This window comes from Manis pentadactyla, chromosome 4 (assembly GCF_030020395.1).
Source record: "Manis pentadactyla isolate mManPen7 chromosome 4, mManPen7.hap1, whole genome shotgun sequence".
NCBI lineage: Eukaryota > Metazoa > Chordata > Mammalia > Pholidota > Manidae > Manis > Manis pentadactyla.
The window spans coordinates 187,991,813-188,017,028 of record NC_080022.1 but is presented as its reverse complement, the minus strand read 5'-3'; the positions used below and the strand labels follow the sequence as shown (position 1 = coordinate 188,017,028).

At 57.5% G+C, this 25,216-nt stretch overlaps 1 protein-coding gene across 6 annotated transcripts in view; it reads left to right on the top strand.

Moving 5' to 3' along the window:
• The window catches only part of RBFOX3 (RNA binding fox-1 homolog 3), a 434,946-nt gene that overhangs the window by 51,327 nt on the left and 358,403 nt on the right, over positions 1 to 25,216 (top strand). For 3 of the 6 annotated variants that reach the window (XM_036910465.2, XM_036910464.2, XM_057501765.1), the window contains exon 1: positions 632 to 931. The exons of 1 other annotated variant lie outside the window; for it this stretch is intronic. The gene's annotated coding sequence lies outside the window, so the exon portion shown is untranslated. Of the gene's footprint in view, positions 1 to 630; positions 932 to 25,216 lie in introns of those variants that run through there. 2 more of the 6 variants (XM_036910467.2, XM_036910466.2) reach the window with 1 other exon arrangement.

Here is a 25,216-nt window from a genome sequence, read left to right as displayed (position 1 = left end):
TAGTGGTGACCTGTCCTATTTTAGGCAGAATTTTAGCTGATTTCCCACAGTGACAGCCCCTTTCCTCCCACCAAGGTGGAAATGTTTCAGTAGGTTGGGTTGGCCAGTCTGGACAAACGCCGCATCAGTGACCCTGGGTGGCCGGCTCACCTCCTCTCCCAGCCTTAGGAAGGCAAGGCACCGAATTTCAGGCCCTGATAAGGGAGTGGGGTATGTGGGGGCGAAGTGGACAGGGAGGCATGGCAGTGCAGACCTGCGGCAGAGGAGTGTTGGGGGGCTTCACCCCTGCTGCCGTCGGTTTCTGGGGATCTCCAGCTTAGTATTTTCTGGGCCGACCAAGGAGGGGAGGGGCCAGGAGTCCTGAGAGGGGCTGCCAGCCCTCGCCAGTGCCAGGAGGGGGCCGAGGGCGGCGCTCGCGGGGACCCGGGCAGCTCTGGGCTCTGGGGGTGCCCTGCGCCTCGCCCACCTCTCTCGTGCCGGGGCCCCTTCGGGTCGTGGCTGCGCGCCGCCAGGGTGCGTGCGGGCTGCGCTTCCCCGGCCGAGGCCCTCCCGCCCCGCCGCCCTCCCCGCCGCGCGGCCGCCCGAGCCCCTCCCTCGCCGCGCGCTGCGCGCTCCGCCCGAGCCGCCGCCGCCGCCGCGTGCTCCTGCTGTCTCCGCGCTCCAGCCGGGCGAGCGGAGGAGCCGGGAGAGGGAGAGAGAAGGGGGAGCAGAGAGGCGGCGGCGAGAGAAGAGCGGGTGCGGAGCCGGCCCCAGCCGCTCGGGCGGCCAGAGGAGACGCGCCCGCCGCCCCCGAGCCCGCCCCGCGCGCACCTCGCCGCCCGCTCGCCGGTGCCCGCGCGGCCCCGGGACGCCGGTGCCCGCTCGGCGGCAGAGATGCAGCCGGGGCATGGCCGCCGGGCCCCTGTCACCTGCCGAGGGGAGCGCTGAGCCCGTGAGTAGCCCGGCCTCGTCCCCTGCGCTTCGCCAGGCGGCGGTCATTACCATCGCGTTGAACCAGCTGGGGGCGGGGGATGGCACGGGCCGGGGAGGGGCGCACGGGACCCCTCATTGGGAGGCAAGACTGGCGGGGGCCCGGGGCTGCAGAGCACGGCCAGAGACCGACCCGAGGGCGCTCGGGGAGGGGTGGCGACCTCGGGGTCAGGGGTCTCCGTGCGAGGTCGGGGCTCCTGGGGTGCTTTCCTGGATGGGGTCGGGACACGTGGCCCAGCCGGGGGCCAAAGAGGCGATTTTGTGAATGGGAAGGCCCCCGGGTCGAGCCCCAGTGAATCGCCGGGGAGTCCCGAGCGCTGCGTGGCGGCGGCGGCCCAGTGCCGGGCGCAGGGAACTCCCTGGCCGGGGTAGGTCTGAGGCGCAAGGAGATCCCGGCCCCGCGGGGCACCTCCGGAGAGGCAGCGGAGCCCGCGCGGGTGGGAGCAGGGGTTAGCGACCCCTCGGGGTGCAGTGCGCTTCCCTCCCTGCACCCGGGCCTCGGCAGCCCTGCCTGGTCCTCTGGAGGAGGCTCTCGGGAGGGGGACTGACCCAAAGGAGTTGTGGGGAGGAAGGGGCTCCTCCGGCTCCCTAAGGAGGGCCGGTTCCGCAGCGCCGCGCCGCGCGCCAGGGTAGAGCTGCAGGGGGCGAGCAGCGCAGGGCCCTCCAGGAGGCGGGCTGGGGGCGCCCCCGGAGGAGTCTCAGAGCGGCCTCGGGGAGGCTCCGGCGGGACCCCAGGCGGCGCCGCCCGTGGGCCTCAGTCGGCCCCAGGGGCGGCGCAGCCTGGCTGGGAAAGCCAGCCCCCTTGGCGGCCGGGCACACTCCTGACCCAAACTTTCTGCGGAGGCGGCCCCGGGATGGGGTAGGGCTGGCCTCTGGGGAGCGTTGTCTCCTGCGGCCTCTCGGGGGCGGAACAGGCCGGTGGTCACAGCCTCCCCGGGGCGCAGACGCTCCCCAGGCTTGTCTCCCCACAGTGCCCGGTCTGCCGGGAGCCCTCACCCGGTCCGCGTTGGGACGAGGGCACGGCGCCGGACCTGGAGGGACATTGGGACCCTGTTCCCTCCCAGAACAGCCCTGGGCTCCGGAGTCTCAAGTGGGGAGAGGGTTTCCTGGGGGTCCAGAGCTCGGGCCCACGCTAGCAGGCGCGGGGCCCAGCGGGAGAGAGTAGAAACTCGTCTGTGATAGAGCTTCCCAGCTTTGGGGAGGGACTAGGTTTATTTTTTTATGGTCACTTTTAAAAATTGGATTCCCACAGTGCTGTTCATCCTGGGTGAGATACATCCCCCCAGGCAAAGGACAGGGACAGAGGGGTCCCCCCTTCGGCGAGTGTTCCCTCCCTTCCCCCCAGCTAGAGGTGAAGTCGCTTCGGTGCGTTGGGGCGCTAATTCACTGCCTGACACCCGCTGGCCTCCTCTTGGCGACGCCCTGTGTTCGCACTTCGGAGCCCCGGGCACTTAGCGCCGCGCAGGTGTGAGGCTAATGGAGTGGGGTCGCCCGTAATGAGGTCTTTCAGCCGGAAGCCAGCTTCGGTTTTGCTGGTCTGCAACTAAATACGTAAATAAATAAGTGTAAAGATTGCGGCAGATCTGCTCATTAAGTGTGCATCTCGGATTTGGGCGGATGTCTTAATTAGGCTGCGTGGTTAACGGGGATATTACACTAATTAAAACCAGACCCTCCAGGTGAGCGAAATTGTGAGGGGGGAGGGGGAGCACAGTTTCAGTCAGAGTGCCGCCTGATGAGCGGGGTGCAAGCGGAGGGAGGCCTTGAGCACGCTGGGGCGGGCGTGTGGGGGGCAGAGGGGAGCCCTGGGACCCAGCTGTGCGCACCCCCGCCCTGCCTGCCTCCGCCGAGGGCATGGAGCGCCCTTCCGCACCGAGGACCGAGGCCGCCACCCCCGTTCATCCCCGGAGACAGGAGGCCTCCCTGCGTGGGCAGGGGCTTGCCGCACACTCGCGGCGACGCTTAACCCCTGCCTCCCTGGCGGGAGCTCCGGGGAGGGCGACGCGGGGGTGAGGGGGGAAAGCCCGAGGGCCCGGGGGCCAGAGGCAGAGCTAGGGGAGTGCGCTCAGGCAAGGCAGCCCGGCCCGGCCAGGCAGCTGCGTGCCGCGGGCGGCGTTGGCCAGTGGGTGTGGGCCGCCTGCACTTGGGCCGCTGGGGTTCTGTTTCTAACAGGGCCTCTCTCCAGTAAAAAGAGGATGTGCAGGATTGCTCCGATCCACGCTCCAGGGGTCTGGGGCTTAGAGAGACCTGTGTCCTACCCTGGGCCTCAGGCCTCCTGAGATGGCCCCACAGGCCCGGCCGCCGACCACGCTAGGTCATCATTGCAAACACCCGTCGCCCAGTGTCCTAGACCGGAGCCGCAGTAGGGGGGGCTGATTGTCTGCCCTTCTGCAGGGACCAGAGGCCTGCCTCGGGCAGGGAAGGCAGCGGCCAGGGCAGCACCAAGAACAGGGCCAGGGGCCGCGGCCTGCCCTTCCGCCTCCCGGCCTCTGGCGTTGCCCTGGGGCCGCTGAGGGTGCTGCGGGCGCTCACCCTTCCCTCCGCTAGGACCCTGGGAGGGCTTTAGGCCCGTGCAGAGCTAGCGCCTGCCAAGAGGCAGATTTTGAAGGAGACCGGTGGGAGGACTCCTGGGGATCATTCCAGAGTGGGCCTTCTGTCGTGTTCCTGCCACTCACTCAACTGAGTGTTGTCAGTGGCTCCTTGGAGACATCATGGAGCTCTTTGATGTCTGGGGACAAACTAGGCATGGTGGTGGCCAGAGAAAATGCCATCCCCAAGTCCTGGATCCTCACCCGCCTGGGGCAGCTCTGGTGTGGCCTCAGCTCTGCAGCCTGCTTTACAGCCCCCATTCAGCCAGGCCCGAGGCCCCTTGCTTCTGGGATGTGTGGGAGTGGGTCCCTAAAGGCAGGGATCCCGCTTGACTTATCCCCACCTCCTCCTGAACAGGGAGGGTGTTATTTGGTGCTTGCTTGTGGATTTAGGAGCGAAGCAAGCGCCTGTCCCACCCAGATGTCAGGGTGGCAGCGCGTAGGGGGCAGGATAGCAGGCTGGAGGCGCGGCACCCGGGAAACATCTCGGGGAGCACAGAGCAACAGTGCCCAACTAGGAACTGAAATGTTTCCCAGCGGCTGCAGTGCGGGGCTTACCTCCTCCAGCTGCCAGTCCCTGTGTGCAATTTCTGTGGTCAGTTGTCTCTCTGTGTTTATTTATTTCCACACTCTTCCTTGATACTCTGTTATAAAGACAAATGGAACCTGACACGCAGCTGACATTTGGTGAGGGAATTTTTTATTTTTAAACAAGTGAAGGGGAAAAACTGTCTTGAAACTTTCCCCCCGGAACAGAGATGCTCCTCCTCGGACACCTGCCTGTGAGCAGGGCTTCTCTCCCACACGATGTATTGGCTTTATAAACACATCCCATTTGCACCTACATCTTTTTGATTAGCTGCAGTATCTCCCCATGTTCTTTTATAAAGCAGCACCCTATTTTCACAGGTTCATGAAACATTCAGGCAACCTAAACATCTTTATTTCCTGCAGCCCCTCTCAAGCAGGCTTCTCTCTGAGCCACTGTCTCTCTTTTCCTTATAGCCTTATGGTTCCATCCCCTTCTCCCCCCAACATTGCCCGCCCTCTCCTTCCCTTTCCGCATCTTTTCTCCCTATACTTGCAGAGTGCTGGGGCCCCAGTATTTGACTTTCTCCTTGCATTACCTATGAGAGTTGAGGACAGCTCTCAATTCATTGTTGGATGATGATAATCACCGAGTCTGGTTATTTGTGAGGATCTGCAGGCAGAAAGGTGAGTATCCTCACTGAAAGAAATACCTCACTGAATGGACTGTTTTGATTTACAAAATATACCTTTATTAAGTGCAATGCACTAAGTAAATTAATTTGCAATCACAGTTTTTTCAACACATGAGCTGACACCAAAACATGCCTTAGAAGGTGACTTGAGATAATAAAGAGCATAAAATCTGTTACTTTATTTGAAAGTGTTTCCTTTAATAGCCTGAGGCTCACAGTGCATAAATTGTGTTTTAGTTGCCAGAGCCTAGGTGCGCAGCAAACCTCCTTGCTCAGGAGCAAGGGGAGCCACCGAGAGGGATGGCCAGCCAGCAGGGTCCTCGGGCCTGGGGACGGGCCATCAAGTTTAGTTTAAATTGGGGGCCTAGAAATGCACTCAGCTGTGTGATGGGCGTCTTTCTCTGGACCTCGTCCCCGCTCTTTCTGGGTCGCTCGGGGCTGGTCCCGCTGATCCCACCTGGAATGTGTGTTGTGACTTGGCAACAACTCACGTTAGTTGGGGTGGAATCTTCCGAGTCTGTGGTCTCTCCTCTGAGGACCAAGAGGAAAGCAGTTCTTGTTGAAGACTTTTTTGTTTAAGGTTTAATTGTTTAAAGTCAGAGCATATTCCCAACAGAAAAAAAGAAGGAGGGAGAATATATGTATTTTTAGCAGAATTTTACCCACTTATTACTTTAGTTAATGACTGTACTAAGAGCTTTCTCCGAAGATTCCAGAAAAACAGAGGTGTGTGGGGGCAGCTGTGCTGTACCTGGCCATGCCAGCTCCCTCTCAGATCCACCCTGCTCGCCAGCTCTGTGTGTGCGGGTCTCTGTCCCGTGCCTGCTGAATGCCCAGGGGAGTGAGCCCACCCTCTGGGCCAGCATAGTGCTGGGCTCTGCATGGAAACCAGGAGAAGCAGGTGGTCAGGTGTGTGTGTCTCTTTTAGCCCTTTTAGAAAACAGCACCACTTGCAGGTGAAGGGACAGACACCTGGTGCCAGCCAGACCCTGCACAGTTTCACCGAATTCCTTCTGGGGGCCAGATGAGATCATAACATATATTTTTGTACAGAAGAGAGGAGGATCCATGTGCCTTTATTCCTCCAAGGCATCTTGTGTCACTTCCTTCCGCCACAACAAATAAGCAAAAAGCAATCTCTCCACTCAAAAAAGGTCCTCTGTCACGGGGCTGCCGATCGAGTTGTACAGGCGGTGCTCTGCCCAAGGCCAGGGCACATTCAGGCCCTGCCTGTGAATAGCTGGAAAGCTGCAGCCCTGCTCACCACTGCCTTTGGGTGGCACACGCAGTGAGACTGAGGAAGGACAATGGCAGGAACAGGGGACCCCGGGAATCTGGGTGCCCCCGCCACCCCTTGCACTTTGTGTCTTTGGGCCCCAGTGATTCCTGGGCTGGGAGCCTTGCCTCAGTATCACCTTCTTTTAGGCACTGTAATGAAAATGTGGAGAAGCACATTGTTTTCGGCAATATAGCCTTTTTAGTAAAAATGTGAATCTCTATTGGAGCCAAAGAACATAAAGTTTATGCGCATTAAAACAGCAGATGCAATTTGGAGAAAGATTTAAAGAGGTGCAAACACAAGGTACATTTAGAAATTTCTTGATAAACCTTAATAGTTTGAAATCCTTACTGAATATAGAGGTTTCTAGTGGATTAATTAGAAAATAACTCCTAAATTTTCTGGAACTTTTAAGGCTTGGGTACAGGGCTGTGCTCCAGAGTCTGTACATTAAAGCTCTGGGCACCTTAAAACCCAAGCCCCTCCTGGCAACTTCTGCCCCGCCCCACACCATTTTTTTCTTTTAATGATAGCAAGAAAGGCTTTGCAACCTTCTGTTTTCAACAGGAGGTACGAAGATGACTTTTTAATACTTCGAGATCGCTGCACATTTCCCTGTGTTACCCATCATCCTGAGATCCAAGAAGGAAAAGGAAAATCAGAGTGATGTTTCAGACCGGGTCTGCGCAGGTTTCTCCTGGGCTCCGCCAGTGGGACATGCACTCACGTCCCCCCACCCCCCGCTCCCTACAGTCTTTCTAGTGGGGTCTTCCCTGAGATTGCACATCTTGGCTGTTCCTCTGTCAGCTGAGTCTTGTAAGAACCGGTCTTCACCCCCAGTATGCACACATTTAGATGGAATTCCACTTCTGAACACAACTGTAAATTAATTACCTTTCTCAAGACCTCAAGCCCATTAGGGGCAGCACCCTGCCTGCCGGCGCATGGGGCAGTCATGGAAAACACCTGTGATGTGATCGGGGGAGGGCAGGCTGTGTGCTGTCCGGGAGGGATGCAGACACCCTAATCCCGTGGCCTGGGGCAAGCTCTTGCACCTCAGTTTTCTCAGCTGAGATGTGGGGAGATAGCACACTCTGTGGCACATAGCAGCACACAGCAGCTGGGGGTGAGTGGGAGCCTTCCCTGGTACCACCCACCTGTCAGAGGTGTGAGCACCTTGTCAGAGTTGAGGAAGTGGATTCTACACTATTTCCCACAGCCACACGGAGATAAGGCTGTTGTAAAATGGTTCCAGATAAAGTTGCAGGCGCCAAGATGGAAATGAGTCTTAGCATTTCTCTGTAGGTGAGGAGGTCCTTACTCAGAGGCGGAGCCTGGCAGCTCACGTTCTCGGGAACCCCCTAGGGCCCAGCAGGAGGATGTGAGTGGGTCCTATCTAAGGGGCTGTCGCTTTCTGAGGGCCGCTGGGGAGTGGAGGGGCTCCCGCCTGCCCGTGGTCTGTCCCCGTAATGGGCCGCTGTCCCTGCCCCATGCCTCCGCTCCCTGGGGTAATGTCCAGAACCGCAGGAGAGGAGGCACTGTAGCCGGGCTCTTTGCTTTTGCAAGAATAGCCCTGGATTCTCTGCGATGGGGCCCTAGGTCCATGCCAGCTGGATTTTCCCTCATGGGGACGAAAGGAAGAGGGACCACGACCCCCCCACCCTCGCGCCTCTGAACCTGCAGTTCGCTGCCGTGGCACACAGTTGGCAGAGGGATTCCATTCCCACCCCTGCCTTCAGCATGGAGATGGGTCTGGTTCTCAGGACTCAATGTGTGACAAACTGAGACACAGTTTTGCAAAATCCATTAGAAATAAACATAAATTATGTGCGTCTTTCTGGAATATTGACTCTCCCTCATTGAAGGGACCACTGTGATCCCATTAGGCACGGCTGGGGCCCAAGGGGCTTCTTACACAGGCTCCTCATAGGCTGGGCTTGGGGCCGTGGCTCACCAGCGGCCCTGCTGCACCTGCCGTGCTGCCTGCAACAGGACTAGGTCGCTTGCTGCCTACCTCTTCCGGGTGCTATCCATGGGCACAGTAGTCAAGTACTTTGGAACCTTAGCAGAAAAGAGAAGTGCCGGAGAAATTTAAGGTGAAAATTATTGTGTTCAGTGGTGTAATATTTTAATCAACACTCCCAGACAGACAACGCTATATCGAATATTATCGTACCAAAAGTCTATTTGACATGGTGACAGCTGTGAACCTTTAACTGATGGCCAGAGAGGGAGAGAGCAGCTGGGCAGTGAATGACCTTGGTTTGATAGGGGAGCCTGTTAGCCTCATCCTAACCCCAAAGTGCTTGTGCTGGTGTCTGGGACTTTACAGTGTGACCAAAGGCAACCTACCAGCGAGCTGCATTTTTCTTTCTCACCAGCAGACCTCCCAGGACAGTTAAGAAGAAGCCATGTAGAATCTGCTTCCTTCCGACTCTTTTGGCACCCTCTGGCCGTGACGGGGGTCCTTCCGCAAGTGTGCTCTTGTGTGGACAGTACACGTCCACCCGTATGTGTGCACTGACAGCCCCGCGGTGCTCAGCGTTTGCTGTCCCGCCTTGTCTGTGTGTCGGCATGTAAAATGAATGCTGCGTGGGTACCTTCCCCCAGCCTGCATTGTTTTTGCAAGTAGAATCAACGGTCTACAGAATGGGTGGGCAGACCTAAGACCAGGTCACTGATAACCGTTTCAGTATGTACGTGTTACCAGGCAGCGTGTGGTCTCTGCACCTCCACTCGGGAAGTCACCACTGAGACTCACTTAGGGAGAACTTCTCCACCCCACATCCCAGCAGGGATGCAATAAAATGTCCTGCCGAAATCCTAGGAAGAAACTCACTAGACCAAACTTGGAAAATTTTGGCCCCCAAGGCTAATTTTTCAGCAAGTCTTGAGCACCATGCAATGGGGGCTGTGAAGTCTTTAGTAGTAATCCCAGCTACAGTGCTCGTCACTTTGGAATACATTAGCGTGTACAAAAATCATGGAAAATGCTGAGTCTGTGTCCCCGGGGTCGGGGGAGGTTTGCTTTGGAGGCTGGGTGCCTAGTCTTCCGGACTAGCACCGCATTTGCATTCGGGGCTCTGGGCTGGTGGCCTGCCCCCCGTCCCTACAGAGAGGACCCTGTGCCCGCAGCAGGGGTCCAGTTGCACACACACTGAGGGTTGATGCAGGAATGTTATTATTTCCTGCCCACTGGGGTCCACTCAGCGCCGTGCTGTTTTCCAGCAGGGTGAAGGTATGCTGAACCCCCCTCTCCGGGGCTCCGGCCCACCTTGTTGGAGTTAGGCTGCTTGTGAGGTGGGGCCTGGGAGGGCGCGGCCCCGGGCACCTGGGAACTCTGTGCCACAGCTGCCTCCCCTGGGAGCTGCGGTGAGAAGCCTCCTCTGGGCCCCTGGTCGGAAGCCACTGCAGCGCAAGGCCTTGCGAGCTTCCTGCCCCAGCCCTCTCTCCCGCTCTGTGACCCCACCAGCCCTGCTGCCTCCCCACTCCCCTGCTTCACCTTCAAAGCCGGAGGACTTCTCCAGAGGGACGCAGGGGAGGGGCTGGCAACGGCAGGTCGAGCGCCCAGCTCAGAGCAGCAGGCGGGAAAGATTTACGGTTGCTCCCTGCCCTGCTGGCTGGACAATTAGAACCGTGCTCAGCTGAAGGGGAGCCGTGTCGTTAAGAGTCAGGATGGGCAGAATAAATCAGTCAGCTCCACTTAGACGCCTGAGCTCGACTGCTTCCCAGCCCGTTAAGGCAGGGGCCGCCCCGCGTGGGGCTTTGGAGGCTCTGGCTGGGCTGCTGAAGGATCTGACGTACTCTGAGCGCCATCGGAGTTGGCGGGTGCGGAGCCCGGGGTCCCCTCACGGGTGGGGGATGTGCGCAGAGCTTTGGGGGCAGGTTTCAGACGACACACGGGCAGGGTGTTTTGTCCGCTTAGCACCGGGCACCCATGGGAGCCACCGGTTGGAATGTTTGTGGGCCAGAACGGCAGACTCCGACCTGAGAGTTAAGTGTGGTGTGTGCACACGGCCTAGGTGTGCACGCAGGTGCATGTGTGTGCATACATGCACGGTGTGTGTTGTGTATGTTCACCTCTTGGACACTCGCAGGCTCCACGTGTATCTTTAAACCCTCACAGCCCTGTGCAGGCTGCCAGGAGGGTGGCCAGGCCCTGCCGTCGCTCCTCTTCATTTGTTGTGGGTCTCCAGTGCTCCCAGACTCTGGCAGGTTCCTCAGGGAAACTTCGCCTTTGTGAACTGAGATGCCAAGTGCTCCTGGGCCCTCCTACTGGCTAATTGATGATATGATCCGTGCGGGAGCCTTGTCGTTCCTGGAAGTGCTCTTTATTTCATGCATTTCCCACCTCCTCCCCACCCTCCCGCCTCCCCACCGGGGTCTGATTTCCACCACGGTGATGGAGCCGCTCCGTGTGAGGTACAGGGCCATGGCATTAGCCGGTATTCAGCCAGCCAGCATGCCAGGCCTTTCATTAACTTGGATACTACAATTATGTGTGTGCAAAGGCTGAAAGGGCCATTTAGGATTTTTCAGCCTTTAAAAAATATTCTTTTCTCCACAGCCATGTGCCCAGCGCTCTGGCACCGTAGCTGTGACATGGAGCCCTGGTGGTGGCCGTCAAGCACTCCTCATGGAGCCCGTTTCAGATCTGTAATAAACAACGTGGGAGCGGTAGACAGCGCGGGGGTGGGGCCCCGCCATTGTTCTGCTCCCAGGTGCTTTGCAGACAATCAAGGCAGCGTGTGGTGCAGAGAGCTGCCTGCTGCAGTGACGTGACTTTCTGGTCCAGCCTCGAGGGGCCCACGGAACCAGGTGTGCGTGTGTGTGTGTGCATGCCATCCACACGTGAGGATGTCCCTTGGCATCGAAAGCCTGCTTCTGCTGGCTTCGTGGAGAAGGGCCAGTGGCCAGGGCGGCAGCTCCCATTTGCCTCGGGCCGTCTGGGCCCTTTTTGAGTGTGGGTGGGCAGAGATGTCGTTTCACAGGGATGTGCAGTTTGCACTCTCACGTGCTGGCCCTTCCTGCATGTGCATGAGTGTGTTGTATCTCTGCGTGTGGGACTTGGGATTTTGCAGGTCTTGGCTGTCCGTCTCCCTGCATCAGGAGATGTGTGAGTGTCTCTTGGGACCTGATTGGGGTCCTGAGTGGTCTGGCCTGCCAGTTTCAGGACCCCTGGGGCCAGGGAGGCACACTGGCTCAAGGGCACCCTGTGGAGAACAGCGCACCCCAAGGACAGAAGAACCCTGACGTGTTGCTCAGATGACACACAGCTCCCCGCCCCACCGGAAGGTGATTAGAAATCTGGAGGCAGCCAGAAACTCATAAAAGTGTTATTTACAGACCTTGTTATCGTAAAAAAGCAGGAAAGAACCCAGCCCACCAAGCACCAAATAACAACCCACAACTCACAAACTTATTTTTTAAAACTTCCTTGAAGTTGCCATGGTTACCCGCATGTGTGGTTTCTGGGTCTCTTGCTCTGGGTAGAGCGGCTCGGAGCAGACATCAAGCCCTCTGTGTGGCCTCCATGCTGTGTTCGCCCATCTGAAGAACCGGTTTGTGCTCTGGTGTGAAGGGAAAGCTGGGAGATTGTAGAGATTTTCCAGGCCCACAGAATGTGATATTCCGGTGCAGTGCTTCTGAGATACTGGAGACAGAATCTGTCTCCCACGCTAAAATAATTATAGCTGGGAGAACAGAGAATACATCACTCCAGGTCCTTAACTGAGAGGAGCGTGTGTGTGTGCGCTTGTGCATCATGCTGGCTTCTTCAAGGGGCGCGTGTTTGTACCCGACCACACGTGTGAGGGCAGCCCCAACCTGCAGCATCCCCACGCCTGTTGGCTGCATAGCGTGTGTCCCGACCACACTATCCAGGTGTGCATCCTGCAAGGGTTTTGAGGAGAATCGATAGGGATGGTGGGAAAGGGTGAGTCAGAGCAGGAGAAAGAAGCCAGACCAAGACTCCTCCTGGCCCCACTCCTCAGGGACCTCAGAGTGGAAGAGGTGCTGTTCTGCTATCTGGTGGGCTCTGTGGGGTTCCCTGGAGTGCCCCTGGGCCAGGCTCAGTCTGTGTGGTCAAGACATCAGCCAAAACAAGAGACCAGCTGCTGTGCCAACTGTCTGTCCCACTGCTGCCGGCCTAAGGATGTGACTGCTTTTCCCCCAGGGGATGGACTGCATGGTTGTTTTGGTGTCAGAGGCCTGAGGCCCAGTGACTTGTGGGGTGTCTGCTCCCTGCTAATGGGGGGCAAAGCTGTTCTCTTCCTCAAGAAGGCAGGAACCAGTCTGCGCTGTGTGGGGGACTCAGCACAAGACAGGGATGCAGGGACAGAAACTGGGCAGTAAACTCCGGGTGCTGGGGACAGAAATGACAGATGAGACCTGGCGCTGGACCTCATGGCTGAGGATTAGCAGTGGGGACCCCGGAGGGTGCATCTCCAGCCAGGGCTCAGGGTTCCTTCTCTCGAGCCACAGGGGCCGCCCCTCTCCCGGCCAGTCCTCGCTCCCAGCGCATGGAAGCCTGTGCTCTCTGGCACGGCTGGGTGGGAGGACCCGACTCCCCACTCCACGCCGGTCTCGTTTTCCACAGATGGGAGGTGATCTCGCACTCTGCATCGCAGTCCTGGCCATTTTGTGGGCCCGTGATTTAAGGACAGGTGTCTTCTTGGGGAAACTCGTTAGGGGTTGAGTGAGCCAAGCCACCCCCGGGGTCTCCTTGTAAAGCCCTCCATTTGTGGGACTGGCAGCCGGAGTCTGGGGCCAGGGTGACCTGCATTTCTGCTGGGGAACCCCAGGAGCTGCTGGCCAGGTCAGCAGATGGTGAAGGCAAGTGGGGAGGCTCTAGATCTCCCCACAAATGGGGGTCAGAGCTGCATCTGTGGCTGTTTCCAAGGCAGGTGGGCGTTTGGAACACACTCTCACGCTTTCACACCAAGGATGGGAGAAGCCGTCCTTAGAGGCCCCCCACAGGGCTCCCTGGGGGCCTGACGGTCAGCACCCTGTCCTTCACAGCATGTTTCTGGGAGCCATAATTAGCACGGATAAGGAAGAGTGAAAAATGATAGATCCTGGTAGGTGTTAGGACATCCGCCTCTGACTGTAAATGCTTCCAAGGCAGGGGCGCTGTTTTCCCCCGGTACATGTAGGCTGGTTCTCTGCCTGTGGTGGGTTCTCTTGTCAGCCTTTGTGGGGACTCTGACAGCTGGCTGGGGCGGGAGGGGAGCAGGCCATTGGCTCGGCAGCCCTGCATCCCAGCTGGGTCAGCCACGAGCGGCCCGTGTGGGTTTCTGTGCCCTGGTTCTTTCTGTCACTGGGACCCTGCTGAGTCCTGCCGGTGTGGGAGGGTGTGCAGGAGGCCCAGGCCACTGTGTGCTCCAGGCCTGGGTGGTGGGGAGCTGCCGGAGGGCTGGGGAGCCCGCTTATCCGTAGGAAGGCCGCTGTGACTTCTGGCCTGGGGAGGAAACGGGCCCTACTTCCGTCCCTGTGTTGGCAACAGCAGGGCCTTGCATCCGGCTGCCTTCCCTTCAGCCTGGAAGTGAGCCATGGGCTCGTGGCACTGTTTTCCCAGAACCAGGTTCAGCTGCCAAAGAGAGCAGAGTGCCTCCAAAGGGGTGGGGGGCCGGGGGTCTCACATGTCTCTGAGCCTCCCCTCTTTGCTGGGCCTGGAGTGAGGAGTTGATGAAAGGAAGGGAAAGTTCCTAGATGGGAGCTGACTGTTCTAGAAGATGCTGGACTCTTCTGAGAGTGAGCCTGAGGCTCCTCTAGGCACCTGACCCTGGGGCTGGCTGCGTCCTTTGGGGTGCAGTGTAGCCCATCACAGCATGGGGGGTGGGGGGAGCAGACAGCTTGTGGTTATTGATGCTAATGGAAAACAAAAGTGAAATGGGTAAGTCAGGATGGCAGGCAAATCAATATTATTTATATTTAGCCTGTGAATGTGCCGCATATTTCTCTGCTGGCAGATTGGCCTTCACAATTGTATTTTGTGGAATCCAAGAATCTGCCATCCGTAGGCCAAGGGCTGCCACCTCGCTCCCCTTCTCGGAGGGCTGTTGGGACACACGAGCACCCCCTGAGACTTGGTGGCCAGCAGGGAGAGCAGCGCCTGGCCTCCTCCCCAGTGCCCACCCTCTCCCCCTGCACGGTGGTTAGCACACCACCTCTCAAAGGCCCCATGCGACTGACAGGCCCCCTGCAGGAGGGGACTGGTTAAAGCTATTGGAGAGAGGACCGTCCATTCAGACAGCCGGTTTCCTGCAGCTGTTTTAGGTGGACATGGCAAGTTCCCCACCATATGCTGCAATTGGAAAAGGAAGACAGAAGAGCATCTGTGTATTTTAAAATGGAAACACATGCGTGTAAATGCATTGTCTTGTCTTTGCCCAGGGAGCCTTCAACAGTGCTCCGTATACAGTAGGTGCTTACCTTGCATGTGCCGGGTGAGAGGCGGGGGCTGGGGCGGGAGGCTCAGGTCGGGGAGTGGGTTCCATGTGGGCAGAGCGGCCCCTGCTTGAGGAGCCCACTTGTCTTTTCTCTGTTTGGCACCTCCAGGATCCTCAGTGGGGCCCCCAGGGGGCTCACCCCACCCTCCACATCAGCACCTCATTCTGGACACCACGGCTGTTTGGCACCAAAGTTTAAAAACTGACCTTTGATTTTTAAGTTGCCTTATGTTAGACACTGCATCAATTTAGATTTTAATATTTAAGCAATTGGCTGTGCTCACACCGCTCTTGTGGGAGAACACTGGGGGGTCACAAGGACTCAGGGACAGGAGCAGGGGCTTGGAGGCTGCTGGCTGTGCAGCGCTGCATGTGTCCTGGGGTGCCCAGCTTTAAATGCCCAATGTGAACGACTGGCTTCTCAGGTGGACTTCCAGTGGGAGAACAAGGCTTGGAGAGGGGCTGGTTGGTGGCAAGCAAAGGAAGCTCCCAGAGACGGTCTCAGGATCTGGAGACAGCAGTCTCTTTCTTTGTCTTTTCAGTAGCCTGGGTGCTTCTGGAGGGCCCGACCCACAGGTCCACACGTAGAGCCTCTAGAATGAAGGCCTTGCTCCTGGACGCACGCCCCAGTCTCCGAATGCTCCCACAGGTTTCAAGAAGCATTCGGACCCATCTTAGCCCTTAGCTCTTGGGTTCCTTCTAGTTTTGATGACAAGCAGGCCTCTTACCTCTCTGCACACAGTAGGTGCTAAAAAATGTTGCAAGAATGCATGAGGGGGGCTGACCTTTTGTCCTGAGAGTGAAGAGAGACAGCTTCCTCCTCCTGGGCCACATCACCCCTTGGGCCTTAGCGTCACCCAGGAACGGGAGGGCGGAGAAGGGGGAGAGCTTGACTGGCAGGCCCGCCGGTGTCTAGACCTGCCTCTGGACCTGTCCTCCAGGCGGGTCTGGTTCCGGTGCTCGAGCCCTCTGGTTCCTGCATTCCCTCTGCCGGGCCCCAGGACGGGAGCAGGCCGGCAGGAGGACACGCTTGTGGCCCGAGTGACCGGCCGCCGTCCAGGGCCGGGCCTGACCGTGTGCCTGGCGTGGCTGTTAGGCTATGTCGCCGTCCTTCCCCGTCTAGTCACTTAAGAAATCAAGATGCAGAAAGAAAAGTGACGCTGGGAGGAGACTCGATCGTATCATAGATCAGGCCGCTCGGTTCCCAGGAATTAGGTTATTTTAGAATTCCATGAGCTGAGGAAGGATTCCTCCCCGGCGTGGTCTCCTGCCCCTTCCCCTCACTGTCCCTCTCTCCCCTCCCGCCCCTCCCTGCCCAGGAAAGATCTCCAGGCAGTGTCACGGCAATGTGACCTGGTTCTGTAATAAAGAGGAGGCTTATTAGAATTAAGGCCTAACAGCGTTAAAAAAGCAATCTTTGCAAGATTGAGGCCATGGGGGAATTGTAAATTCTCAGCAAAGACCTCACTGAAGGATTGGAATAGAAAGCGGACACGCATGTGCAGGCGCACACACATGAAGGGGTCCTCGCCAAACAAAAGAGGCACAGTTGAAGGAAAAAGAAGCCAAGGGTTGGGAGGGAGGACTGAGGCAGGAAAGGGCGGTGGGGGCTCTGTCCCGGCCCCTGGGGGACCCTCCTTGGTGGCCTTTGCCTGCAGGAACAGGCTGTCCTGTGCTGGCTACTTCTCTCTCTGCATCTGGGCCTGTCCCCAAGCCGCTGGCCACCCACCTCTGTCACTGGAGGGCCCAGTGGGGGGACTGTGCCCGCAGCCGCCCCTGTGCGTCGGTCTAGACTGGGGGTCTGGGGTCCCTCGTCTGTCCTCCAGTCCCCAAGCAGGCTGTGCTTTGGGTCTGCTGGGGCAGGTGTGTGGGGGTGGGTGTGCTTGACTCCTCCGGGTGGGGAGCCCAGCTTGGCGTCACCCCTAAGTGACACCGGAGGCCTTTCTGGGTGCGCCAAGGTGTGCTTCTGTTCCTCTCAGGCTCGGCTGCTGTAAGGGCACCGCACAGACGGGTTTATAAGCAGCAGGCGTTCATTCCCCACGGCCCCTGAGGCTGGCGTCCAAGGTCAAGGTTCTGGCAGGGTCTGGGGAGCCGACTTCCTGGTTATAGACAGACATCTTGCTGGGTCCTCACAGGGTAGAGACAAGGGGGCACCCAGGGGTCCCCTTTATAAGGCACTAGCGCCATCATGAGGCCCCACCCTCATAACCTGGGCACCTCCCGAGGGGACACCACCCAGTACCACCGTGCTGGGGGTTACGTGTCAACATATGAGTTCTGGGGGGACACAAACACCTACCAAGGGTCACCTCCTGCAGTGACTGGTCACAGTGGGGGATGCTTGAAAGGCCGGCCTCAGGGACGGGCTGGGGGCTGGGGGTGGTGGAGGACGCGTGCTTCCTTGGAAGTTGACGCCACCTTGGTTTGGGCCTACGGGACCACCCTGGGACGCTCGGCTGTGGAGACCTCTGGGCTCATTGGTGTGGCTGTGGCACCAGCTTGGGCAGCCATGTTCTCGGCCCCCAAGCTTTCTCTGGAGAGAAGGGGGTTGCTAACTGAGCTGCCAGAGGTGTGGGGAGTTCATGCTCCTGGGGCAGCCCTCCATCCACGGGGACTGGGTGGATGGAAGGCCCTGCCCCTGCCCAGCCTCCTCACCTTCCAGGGGCAGGGGCGGTCCATACCTTTCCCTGGAGGGTCCTCTGTGGACAGAGACCTAGTGTCCGCAGGGTGATCAGTTTGATGAAGACTAAATAGAGAAATGAACACGGCGGGACTCCTCAACCCCAATCCTGGACCCGCATCCCCAACAGGGAGGCCGGGCAGTGGGAACAGCCAGGCCTGGGCAGCACCACAGACCCAGCTGGAGGGGCGGGGGTGGCCCCCTCCTCCGGGATCCCAGCAGCACTGTGGGGGTGCTCTGTCCAGAAGGCCTGTTGCACGCTCCAGGAAGTGTGACACCTGGGATTTCTGGCAGGTCAGCCCCAGTCTTGAGCCCCTCTCCTCTGAAGAGGCTCGTTGAAGATTTCTTTGAGGTTTGGGGCAGGGTCCGCACTGGTCTCCCCCATGAAGTGGGTCACAGTGACAAGGCTGCTCCAGGGCCGTGCCCCCCTTTCCCTTCTGGTGAGACAGGGCCATCTGAGTCCCTGGGGATGGAGACGGGGCATCCAGGTGAGACAGGTGGGCAGGTCCCATCACCTGCCTTGTTGCGCTGTGCAGTCAGGATGACTTTCATTGTACCCTTGGCTCCCAACTTCCTCTCCCAGAGGAGCCGTCTCCTCTCAGGTGAGGTGGGCGTCCTTAGCCCGATGCTCGAGCCCCATGGGGCCACCAGGGAAGGCAGTTTGCGTTTCAGGCCATCAACACAAATCCGAGGGGGCCGGGGAGGAAATAACAGTCCCAGACCTGGCAACACATAGATGGCAATTTCTGGAAACTTAGCTGTGTGAAGAATGTGTCTTCAGCTCTGCGGGAATATTCATCTGCCTCATAAACAAAGGGCGATTATATGTAGTGCCTCGCTTTGCCAGCTTCCCAAGGAGGGTCGCTGGAGGGGGTCCCTCCAACCTCCTACCCCACCCCTCTTAAAACGACAGCACTGGAACATTCCAAAATTATTGCCAGTCGTTTATAGGGTCTGTCGCCCACCAAGACCCAGTCACCTGGGTCCTCGTCCTGGGCGTTAAAAGATCAGGACAATAAATGAGTGCGTTGGGGGACAGTGCAGGGGAAGAGAAATTGGGGAGCAGGTTGAGGCAAAGCTGAGATAAAAGGAGGGAAGACACCCCAAATGTGTGGGGTTCTCTGGGGGTGCCCAAGGGCTGGGGGTGTCGAGCTGCTTCCCTGCCATTCTCCTCTTTCCTTTTCTTTTTTAAGATGAGGGCTTCCTTCTCCCGAAGCTGTCATTCCACACAAACCTCTCACTGTGGTGCATCCCTTCTCACTGCCAAAGCTGCCGAATAAAACACGGGCATCCGCCCTGGAACTGGCAGGCTCCCCACCTGGCTGCTGGGGTGTAGAGAGGCCTGGAAGGACAGACACCCCCTGGTGGGTCATGCAGGACGGATGGAGTGGGGTGCCTGGTGCATGCAGCCCGTCCACACTGCCTTCCTGGGGTCCCTCGTGGAGGACCCCTGCTCCTCCCATGCATCTCTAACAGGAGTGGGAGAGGCACAGGAACCTGGGGGGTGGGGAAGAATGTGTCTCCCTAAGAAGATACGTTGCAGTCTAACCCCCAGGACCTCAGAATGTGGTTATTTGGAAATAGTGTCTTTACAGGGGGAATCTGGTTAAAATGAGGTCATTAGGGTGGGCCCTGATCCAGTACAACTGGTGTCCTTATAAGAAAGGGAAATTAGGCCACAGAGATCCACAGAGGGAAGCCCTGAGAAGACACAGGGAGAAGACAGCCGTGCGACTGACTGGCGTCATGCTTCTGTGAGCCACGGATGCCAAGGGCTGCCAGCAGCACGTGGGCAGGGAGAGGCCTGGCACAGACCCCCCCTCAGCGTCTGATGGAACCAGCCCTGCCCGCACCTCCGTCTCAGACGTCTGGCCTCCAGCACTGTGAGGAAATAGATTCCTGTGGTCTGATGCCCCCTCGGCATGTAGGACTTTGTTAGGGCCACCCCAGGACACTCCTGCAGCCACCGTGGAGGCACGTCCACGCTCAGGCCTGGGCTTTCGGGGCGGGAGTCTTGGCAGAAGGTTCACTTCTTGGAAAAGGAACGCGATGCTGGGTGCACACTGGGCAGTGCTTACTGGGCCAAACCCTGATCTGGTGTCCTTCCTAATGGGGGGAGATCAATAAATCCATCAGCTATTATTTATTTTCCTGGCTGGAGTGGCCTAAGAGCCTGCCCTGGGGATTATTCTGTCCAAGCGCCCCCGAGGTCTCCTGCAGCGGGAGTTCCCAGGAGTAACAGGTCAGCTGCCGAGCGGACGAGAACGCCACGAGGAAGTGCCCAGTGTGGGGCCTGGCACACACTGAGGCTCAGAAGCCTTTGTTCATGAACCTTACTGTGGCCTCCAAGTCAGATCTGGACGCCAGCCCACCCAACCCTCCCGCCTGGAAACTCCTGCCCGTGCTTCAAGACCCAACTCGAATGTCCCCTTCTCCCATGAAGCAGGACTGCTCTGATTCCTCCAGGGGCTCCTTCATCTGGTCTCCCATAGTCTCCTCTGCCTCCAGATGGGACCTGTCCTGGGGGTCCCATGATTTCCTGGGGACATATCCTGTTCTTCCTCTCTTCATGGCTCCATTTCTTAAGGTGTGGTCTCATGAGCCCCCCGCTATCCAAGTCCAAAACACTGTGTTTCTTGAAAAATGCAGATTTCCAGGCCAGACTCCACCCCAGGCAACGGAGTCAGCAGTAACCAGCTCTCCAGGAGGTCCTGGAGCATGCTGTGGGTTGTGGCTGGAGGGCAGGGTTAGGTGGCATCCGGCTTGGCTCCTCAGGTGTCGTGCTTGGCCAGTGCCTGTGGGAGAGGCTTTTGAGCCGGCCCTCTGCTTGAGTGGGTGGCTTCTGCAGGCCTGGGCTGGGGCACCTGGCCGGTGGCACTGCTGGCTGGTGGGTAGTGCTGGTGTTCTCCTGGTCAGGACACTGGTCACTTCTGTCCACTCTCCTGAGAAGGTGGATTGGCTCATCATGTGGTCTGTACATCAGATGGCTCCAAGTGAGGATTGAAAAGCAGAACCCTTGCAGGAGCCTAAGGTGGAGGTCTTGGGAGCAGGCTGTGGCTGACATGCTGCGCAGTGTCGTTCGTCTCTGGCCCTGCCCCTCTCACAAGAATGATATGGGGACCGCAGATGGCGATGTGTGCAGAGTGCCGTGTTCCCTTCACATCCTCTCTGTGTGCTTGGGGCGGATTGGTGCACCAGACGGTTCCAGGCCTCTGTTGTCCATCTTTCTGCCTTGTACGCACCTGCGACAGTATTTTTGGGGCTGGCCAGTTGTTGAGCTGATTTCAAACAGCCTTGCCAGGACTAGTTTCTCCATCTGCAGCAGCAAAAGGAAAAAAAATTTTTTTCAACCTCTAGTGGGGAATTTTCCTAGTTATTTTAAATAAGTTTCATTTATTTGTGCTTGGCATTCAGATAAGAATTACCAGCCTTGCACAGATGGAAGTTCAGAATCGTACAAGGAATATTGACAGCAATTGCAACCTCGTCACCATCTCATGTGATCAAATGCCCCAGATGCCATCAGAGGAAAATGTAGCATTTGAAAAGCTGCGAGCGAACATACTCTCCATCAAACAAAACAGGCCTCTCTGGAGAAATCCAGGGAAGGATGCTTTGAGAACTCTGCAGGGATGTTCCACACATCTCCTTACATTTCTGTTTGAATTGTATTAAAGGAAAAATTTAAACCAAAGATCTTGCCAAGTAAATAAACTATAAACCCTGCCAGACTGAATTCAGCTGCATGTCCCCATTGGGCTCTATCCAATATTGAGAAGCAGGATGAAGTTGTGGAGCATCTTCATGCCTTTAGGGAGAAGAGTGTATCAGTTAGCAGCTGCTGTGCAACAAATAAACCCCACAGCTTGGTACCTTGAAACAACAGTTTTTTCCTTTTGTTTATGAGTCTGTGGGTCAGCTGGGCACTTCCGCTGATCTGGACCGAGCTAGACTAATCTTGGCTGGGTTCACTCATGCACCTGTGGCCGGCTGGTGGACTTGGCACCTGGTGTCAGCTTCATGTGGTTTTCAGCCTCCAGAAGGCTAGCTCAGGCTGGGTTCCGCGGCAGGAGATGGAGTGAGCAAGCCCCACTGAGACCTGGGCTTGGAGCCGGCACACCATCACCTCCAGGGCGTCTTTTGGCCGAAGTGTCAGGAGGCCAGACCCGATCCCAGAGGAGGGGAAGTAGACCCTGTCTCTATGTGAGAAGAGCTAAAGTCCATTACACAGAGAGCGCTTAGGGTCAGGGGGTGGTGATGTTGGGAATCAGCCCAGTCTTGAAGGCAGGGTCTGGGAGATGGGAAGGCTGCCCTGAGGACACCTGGGCTTGACCACGGGGGTCAGCACTGCCAAGATGCGTGGCGATCAGGATTGTGTCCACGTCCACCTCACTTCTGCCGTCCCATGAGCCTGTCCTGACACTAGCTTTCCCTTCCCCGGGCCTACTGCCCTCACCTGTCCACACCAAGTCCACTTCCTGGGCTTGTCCACCCTGCTGGCCCCTCACAGTGGGGTTCCTCGCACCTTGACCCTTTCTCTCTGCTCTCCCTGGGCCGGGGTCTCACCTGCACTGGGGCTTCAGCCACCACCTGAGTCCTGACTCGCGCAGGCCTCTCCTGTGTTACCCGTCGCCCCGGGCCTGTTCCTGCTTTCTCTTCAGACTCGGCAGGTTCAAATGTACAGGCCTCCCCCTGAATCTGGTCCTCTCCATTTCAGATGATGGTCCCTTTGCCCCCCAGCTGTGCAGGCCAGAGGCCCAGACTTGTGGGCCGCCTCCAGCTCCTTCCAGTGCTACATGCTTCTCCCCTTTTCCCCAGACACCACTTTCTCTGGCCTTGGCAGTGTCGTGGCCTCCCACCTACCTTGATGGGCTTGGCTGCAGGGTAGAAGATGGATTGGAGGTGGAGTGGTGGAGCATCTTTGAAAAATGCAAATCTGATCATACTGATTCACTGCCTGAAATGCTTTCCATTGTTCTCAGGGTAAAGACAAAAATGCTTAGAAGCTTCCTCCAGCCAACCTCAGTGGGCACCCCTGGAGCCACCCTTCCTCCAGGTCTTTCATTTCCTCAGAAGGCTGAGTCTCTGGGGACCCCAGGGCCTTTGCACAGGCTGTTCCCTCTGCTTGGAGAGCTCACTTCCTCTCCCTCTTGACTTGGTCATCAGTTTGATGTTACCTCTTTTAGGAAGCCTTCTGTGACTGCCCCCACCCGGAGGCCCAGTTATCTTTTCCTGTGCCCCTGTGGGTCTCCTTGTAGCTCTGAGCACAGCTGCAGTGCAGTCACTCCAGGGTGTTACTTCATGTCCACCTACCCTCTGTGAGGCCAGGGGATTTTGGGTCTTAGTTGTTACTGTGTCTCCAGAACCTGTATGGCACCTGCTCTCTGAAAGCTCAACAAATGGTTGAGACCAGTGAATGACCATGTCAGGGACTTACACACACCAGGTCACTGGGTCCCAAATGCAGCCTGGGGAGGCAGAATCTCTGGCCTCACTTGACAGAGAGGAAACTGCGGCTCAGGAGGCCAGGGCTGTCGGGAGAGGAGAGGTTGTTGCAGCCGTGCCCCCTGAGTCCAGAGCGGCCACCTTGCCACAGCGCCAGTGCTGACGGGTGTAGCCCCATTATCCTGTCTTTATGGGTTTCGGTCTTTTGTCCCTGATAGGGACCCTTAGGAATGGGGTCCTGTCTGTCCCCTGCAGTGCCCATGACAGCTCATCCCTGAGAAGCTTGCTTCTGGGGTGGGGGACCAGTGGCCCATGGCTCTGGTGGAGGCAGGACTGAAGAGTGACCAGTCCCTTAGAAACTGCCTCTGACCACATCCCATGTGGCAATGTTTTATTGAGAAGAGAAAGACCTTGTTGCCTGGTCCCTGAGTCACTGATGAAGGACAAAGGGAGGCTGTGCAGAAGTGGGAGGACAGCAGGCACAGGGCAGTGGGGCTGCATGCCCACTTTCCAAGGCCAGATGAGCACACAGGCATGTGGCACAGTACACATCCATGCATGGCCATGCACATGTGGGTGCACAGTATACATCCATGCATGCATAGCATGCACCTGCATACATGTGTACACTCCCATACATGCATGCTGAACAATATACATCCACACATACGCATATTTCAAGCACACACATACACAGGAACATGCATATGCATAATAAACACCCATACATATTCACATGCATGAGTGCATGACCTGCACACGTGTGCATGCACATACATGCACAATACATATCCATGCACACATCCGCACACACCCTCACACATATACACCCCACACAGTGTACACACACGTGTACACATCTGATGCACATACATGTATACTCACACATGTGCATGCAGACTTCTGTGGAAGGCTCTCATGGAGGGGATACCTTGCCTCTGGGTCAGAATGACTAAGAGAAGATTCTTCAGAAGTGGCCCTGGCTCTGTGGTAGGCAGTATCTGTGGAAACCAAGCCAGGTCTGGCTTCCCAGCTACTTGGAATGGCAAGAGGTCCTCCCCTGCCAGGTGGCACCTGCTGCCCCAGGCCGTGTGGGCACAAGAACAGCCCTTCTCCTTCCCCTAACAGGAAACCAGGTGGAAATCCTATTCCCCATCTTGTATGGTGGGAAAGCACCTGCAAGCTGGAGCTCGGGTGGGCCAGAGAGCATCTACGAGGCCTGCGTCCTCCTTTAAAGGACTCATTTCCCTTCCGTTGGTGCACATGCGCAGAGATCAAACAGGCGAGCGGTTTGGTGGCTCTGGTCTCCCCTGCTTAGCTGCATCCACTGTCTTCTGCTCCCAGTGTGACCATCACCTGGAGCCGCGGTTGGCATTGCCTCCTCTGACTGGGGTGGCGGTGATAAGGATGAGGCAGGGACAAGGGTGACTGCTGGGAAAATAAAAGATAGACCCAGCCTGGGTATACGTCTCCCTTCTTGTTTCTGGGAGCCCGGCTGCATCCAGGATGTCTGGGTGCACTAGTGCATCACAGTCTATGTGGGCCTTGGGTTAGTGCTGTTGAGACCGACTCACCTTTGACCACAGGTATTTGATGCCTCCCTCCCACAACTGTGGCTGTGGAATTTTGATGTACCATGTGACCTTCTTGGGTCAATGACCAAAGCCATTGATTTGTGACTGGAAGTCACATCTGTCACTTTCAGAGAAGGCTTATGGTGGAGTATGTGGTTCACTCGGCTCTCTCCCCTCTCTGCCATGACCACCAGGAATGTTCCAGAGAGAGGCTGCTTTGTCAGCCTGGGTGTGAGGAGCTCGGTGGACTGCTGATGGAATTGTAGCGTGAGCAAGAAAAATCTTTGCTACTAAAAGCAACTGGGACTTGTGAACCTTTGTTATAGCAGCAGAGGCTCCACGTGGTGATGGCCCAGACACACAGGGCTCCCTGCCCCACCCCAAGGGCACCCCGTCCCTGTGTAGCGTCACACACACGTGCAGGCCCAGATGCCAGGTGGACAGCCCACCACTCCCCCCAGAGCCTGCACAGGAGTGGGCCTCCAATCAGCTGGTTTGCTTCAAGCTCCCCAACACCAAGAGCCCCCACCCAATTCTCTAGTCTTCATATTCAAGTGCCAGTTTCCTTGGATATCTGCAGGATGATACCATCTTGCAGACAGTTTCCGCAGCACGTGACCTTGGGAGCTGCATGGGGCAGGCTGGGGGCAGGCTGGGGGCGGGGGCACATGCCAAAATGAGGGGACAGGAACCAAGCTTGGGCTGGGTTTCTTCTCTGAGATATGGGGACGGCCAAGACCTGGAGGCAGGCTGGCTCTCTGCTGTAGTGGACAGGCCATCAGGAAACCTGGAGGGACTCGGCCAGTCACGGGCACGAGCTCGGCCTTGCGCATCCCCTGGCATCCGGCCCTGGATGGGCCCCTGCCTGCATTCCTCTTCCTCTTCAGTTGTTCTCTAAAGGGAATTAGGGCCACAGCACCTTTAGTTAAAGGCCAGCCTTGTTCTTATTCCCTCTGGATCTTTGATCTGAACTCACCAGTGCCATGCTTGGCATCCTGTTTCCTTGAC